Source organism: Dipteris shenzhenensis, chromosome 5 (genome assembly GCF_047967505.1).
Source record: "Dipteris shenzhenensis isolate YYH24624 ecotype China chromosome 5, Dip_SZ_1.0, whole genome shotgun sequence".
NCBI lineage: Eukaryota > Viridiplantae > Streptophyta > Polypodiopsida > Gleicheniales > Dipteridaceae > Dipteris > Dipteris shenzhenensis.
Window position 1 is genome coordinate 14,017,208 of NC_141600.1, and position 6,000 is coordinate 14,023,207.

Here is a 6,000-nt window from a genome sequence, read left to right on the forward strand (position 1 = left end):
TATGCAAATCTCATCATGGATCAAGGAGACTATAATGTAAATTAGATTAGGCATCTTTAATCCAAGAGTTGTGGTATCATAGGACCATATGCAACTACTATGAGCATCTATATGTGCAATGGAATGTTGCTATGAATTGCCATTATGGGCTATAATGTAAATTAGATTAGGCATCTTTATTCCAGGGGACTATAATGTAAATTAGATTAGGCATCTTTAATCCAAGAGTTGTGGTATCATAGGACCATATGCAACTACTATGAGCATCTATATGTGCAATGGAATGCTGCTATGAATTGCCATTATGGGCAGATGCATGGACCATGTGTCAATGTTAGTATAATGTAGATTGAAAAGCCATACTTGATGATAAGCATAGCCCATGAGAAGCCATAAACATCATATGTATGGAAAGGTAAGAGGTAAATTGCTTACTCTATAAACCTTAAATCTCTTCTAAATAGATACAGAGAATGAAAAGAGTGGCATATAAGTTTTATTTCATCATAGTGCATAAGTAAAGCATGATCCATGTTAGACCATGAAAGGCCATATCTTAGGGAAAGATAAATAATGGCCATAGCCTAGTAAGATCAAGGATTTGATATAAGATTCATATGCTAACTCGCAAAGGGTATTAAGCCAAAGGCTAGAAGGAAAAACATTTGTTTAATGTTGCCTTAAACATTTGCCAAGGCGTCAATAGCCTAGCTTGCCAATGGACATGGCATATGAGAAGTGGGAACCACAAATAATTACATGTGAATGGATAACCAAAGAAAAGATGAACTTAAAGAAAAAGCCTTAGTTTATGGATTGAAAGATACAGAGCACATCGCTCTTTGGGAAGCTAGTGTTAGAGGTCCTCAACCCAGGTGTGGAAGCTCCTCCTCTAACAGGGGATCCTTGGGAATGCTCCTTGCATAGGTAGGCAATGGCAATAGTCCCAGTATATTTCCAGAGGCTTCCCTCATAGGGAAGGGTTCCCCATCATATGAGGAGCCTCTTTAGGGTCTAGCAGTGTTTGGCTAGGGGGCTCATTTGGGCTAGCCCTTTGTGGAGGGGGGAGTTTGAAAATTGAGAGGCAACCACACTCATATCGCACCCTATAGTTTTGAGACTCTGAGGGGCATATGTTAGGACAGTGGATGCATCATAGTGGAACAACGGCCTAGCCAGATCTTTTGGTGTTCGAAGACAGCTCCCTAGGGATGTAAATGCAATGAAAGAGACCCCCGAATAGTAGAGATTGATGCAATGATCCCTGCTTCCTGGTGGAGGTGTTATGTAGTCCTTCGAGCCCTCACAACTAGTCTAGGCAGTTCTCATGGATAAGGGTGCTCCTTAGGGTTTGGGTTTTTCAAGTCCCTTGGGTCCTTTTATTGCGAGTCTTATAGGGTGGGGCCAAGTATTACAAGATAAGACAAAGAGGGACGAAGGGGATGAGGCAGCTCTAGATGGTTTGGAGTGGCAGTGAATCAAGATAGTGGGCCACTTGGGCAAGGTTTGGCACATTGATGCAAACACAGACTTGTTAGCCTCGGAGGGAGCAGTTTGGTGCCTGTGGCTCTAGGAGGGCTGGCCTCTCTATAATATTCAGTGGAACCCAAGAGAGTGGTTCTGGCCAGCTTGAGTAGGACACTCAAACATGGTAGAGGAGGTAGCAGCTAGAGGTAGTAGCTTGGACACCCTCGAGGGAATGCCACTAGGTTGACAAGGATGTCCCTCAACATGTTGTCTCCCACTTCTGGCCTCATCTTTGGGCCAGCCTAAGACCACAAAAGACTTTCCATTAATTCTAGCTACTGCTACTTCATTGGGGTTTGCCCTTCAGCCCTTGGTTAAAGCACATGCGGGTTGATGGGGCAAATCATTTAGTTGCACACAGGCAGTTTTCGAGATGATCCTCCACTAGGTATGGGGTTGTCCTATGGCTCATAGGATTTGGCTAGCATCATTTAGAATTGTTGCTTACACATAGTGGCTGCAATGGGACTTCACATGGGGGATGGTTGCATGGCTCATAGAGGGAGGGCATGCTTTCTCGATTGATCCAGATTCTCCAACCTACATGATTTATGGCATCACCACCTTCTGTTGAGAGATCTCAACAATAGAAGCGGAACGAACAAAGGTGAGAGAGAGGGAGATCCAAAAGAGAGAGCCACACAAGTTTTGGTGGGTGCAGAACACCCTAATCTTCTATGTCATCCATATAATATATATATGTATTTGAGTAGTACATAACCAGGGTTAAGGTACAGTGGCCTTTGACCCCCACAACCTCCCACTTAAAGGACAATGTGCCTTTAAGGGAGAACAACCAATGGACATACTATCAATGCCCATCAATACACGACAATATCTGTAGGGTTATCCTCTGTATAAACCTTGACAAGCTCTATGCGCTTGTCCTCAAGTACCTCCCTGATAAAATGGTACGTGACCTCAATGTGTTTGGTCTTTGCATGAAAGACCGAATTCCATGCTAGCTAAATAGCACTCATGAAATCACTATGCAATGTCGGTACACCTGTATGATACCCCAAATCTCCCACTAGCCAATCAAGCCATATACCCTCTTTGCAACAATTTGTGGTTGCAACATACTCAGCCTCAGTGGGTAGACAAAGCAAAGCACTTCTGTGCATAAGACATCCACGACACTGCACCACCTGCAAAGGTGAACACATAATGAGAAGTGGATCTCCTACTATCCACATGCCCTACATAGTCTGAATCTGTGTACCCAAGTACACGCATCTCTCCTCTACCAAAGTAGATACACATCTTCTTGGTATCCTTCATGTACCTCATGATGCACTTAACTGCCTCCCAATGCCTCTTTCTTGGATTAGCCATATACCGGCTAACAACTCCCATTGTAAATGCAATGTTCGATCTAGTAGCTATTATAGCATACATAAGACTCCCAACCATTGATGCATAAGTGACCTTGGACATCATGGCCCTCTCCTTATCTCATTTGGGACTATCTGCCTGACTTAGTTTCCCATATGGAGGCAATTAATTACTTACTGCCTTCCCCCCCTCCATATTGAAACGATGCAATACTTTTGTAACATACTCCTTTTGTGAAAACCAAAGGAGTTTCCTACTCCGGTCAAGTGTGATGCACATACCAAGAATATGACCTACAGGTCCCAAATCCTTCATGTCAAAGGCCTCATGCATTTTGGCCTTCAATGCATCCAGCTCATAAGTGTTGTTGCTAGCCAATAGCATATCATCCACATAAAGTGCCAAGAGTATCAGGCTATTATCCTTAGCCCTTATCCTTAGCCCTTTTAGTGTAGAGACAGGTGCTTGTTTAAGGCCATAGAGACTCTTTTTCAGCTTGCAAACCAAATGTTCTTTGCCCTTTTCTTCAAAGCCTTCTAGCTGTACCACATAAATTTCCTCATGCAGATCCCCATGCAAGAAAGCTATCTTGAGATAATCCATGGAGAGCCTTTTGAGGGACATATTTCATTCTTCCCTTAAACCACCATTGCCTACTATTTCCCATGGGCTTCATCTACTATAAAGTTAGGTTCAGGCAATATATTCAAAGTGGCGGGGGTATTGTCGCATTCATGGTAATCAAAGTGGACTACAAGGGCTCTGGAAATGACCAAGTCATTATAACCGATGGCCCACGAAAGGAGGATCAAGCCACATTAAGCTGTAGTTAATTGCAACATTCTCGCATATGCTGTAATGTCTCAAACGTATCTAACTTCTATCTTTATAGCAGTTGACCTTCGTAAATGAGTGCAAGAATTTGCAAACACAATTCGTCCAAGAGTTTAATGAGACTGGTATAGTTATGTACACATTACAAAATGTTTCATACGTGCGTGCGTGTGCACGACTCACTTTGTGTGTACGACTTCACCATCCTTGGCAACATTCCTAAAGGCAACCAAAGAGAAGAACTAAAACAAGTGTTTATCACACACGTTTCTAGTTTAGGGTATAGAAGAAAGGTAAGAGTCTCAACTATTTGCTTTGTGCATTACTACATTGCTAGAAACTAATTTGTGCATGTTCCCACCACTCCAAGTTCATGGGATTTTGCATTTCACTGGGCTCAACAACCAATTGCTAGAGTATCAGTGATGCAGCTGCACAGGGACCCGTGATAGTCGAGATCCCACATGCCCTTATTGTTGTCTACGATGTCATGCATGTTGTCGTGGTAGTTCCACATGCATGATGGCTTCAATATTTCTGTTCAGTTTTTTGGAGTGCATGTGGACGAGGTGTTGTTGTTGCAAACACAGTTCTCTCTAGCACCACTGATTGCAACAACTACGAGAAGAAAGTATTTTTCATGGAGTAGGGAAGATGAAGAAGAACGTGAATTTGTACCATGTGTCGATGCTCTGCAAAAGAAATCCCCCACACATATCTAGCCATGCATACAAATGTAAAGTATATAGTAGATGTAATCACAAAGAAAATATACAGAATGGTATGAACAATTCACAGTGCTCAAGTTACGGAGACAATGCATAATGTGTCAAAGAAAACATCTTCTCCCTGATGCTGTCCGATGCTAACATCACAATATCACAACAACATTTGAACAACTCCGAACAACAAAAACACCAGCCAACAAAAAGAAAGAGAGTCATGGAATCACAACAAGATTTATACAACAAGAAAGTATTAAAATCGCCAAGGTTTACATGCACAGGTTGCGGTACCCTAACATTTCTAAGTAAGCTAAAAGCGATGACAAAACATACCAAAAATTTCTTAGAAGAACATTGCATCATCACAAACCAATTGAACTCCAAGGAAAAGTGTTTATGCTCCTTGTGCACTAAACAAATAAATAAGAACATGCTTACAATCTTCTCAAAACAAAACATGATCATGTCTATGCCAACAACATACACATCCACACTAAGTACCATTGAGAGCCAGTTGGTATCCATCCCAATTCCTTTCTCACAAATAAGGGAGTTGTCTTATGAGGGGCAACTCGGAATGTGTGGAAGCATAGTCAATGATTTTGCAAATATAGATTGAACACAGCGTGTGCTTCCTAATTTCATGGATGATACTGCAACATTGATGGTCTCAATAAAGAGAAGGTTGGAATACAATCATAGCTACATAAGTGGACTTGTCACTTGTATGCCCAAACTTAATGGTACGTGCTCTAAAAGAACACCTTTATACAAAGAAAACAATGTGACCCAACTAAATTTGACATGGGCAACGCACATTACAGAGTTACAAAGAAAATTTCCACCAAGAGAAGAAGTACTCGAAATGCATACATAAGATTCAATAGATGAAGACACCAACACTAATACTTTAGTCCATAGCATATACATCACCCAACAAGTAGTCAACTATGAAGACAAAACTATGATAGTTGCGCCCTCTAAAGGGTTCCCATTGAGCATGTTCAAAGTTCAACATTGCGAAGAGTTGGCATTCCCAACTATATTCTATGGCCATGCTAGACAATATTAAATCCCAGCTTCTACATCATACCAAAGCATAGCACGATGGGAGCTAAGAAACAAAGACAGAAGATATAGGAAATGTGGGTACAGGAAAAACATACACACTACTTATTGTACAGGCACTACTTTGACACCACACCCACACTGAGACAATTGATGTTGAGAAGCCCAAGGTCTTACTTATTGGATACACATGCAAATTTGCTTACAACATCGACGGGCTTATGATACATTCTGCACTTCACTTGCCTCTACTAGCCATGAGTTATACTGCTTTTTAACACAGAGAAACTGCAAACACTTTCAACACAATATTCAAACTTGGAGCTACTTGTCATCGACAAAATATCGCTAGTAGGACAAAATACATTTCTTGTGCTAAGCAAGCCCAATGAAAGATAGTTGGATTTTCTCGGAAAGCTCGACAGTGTTAAAAGTGACAACGTCACTATGGAAGGAACACATCAAATATTATGAGCTACTTCAACCGATGCGGCAAAGTAACCCACTATTC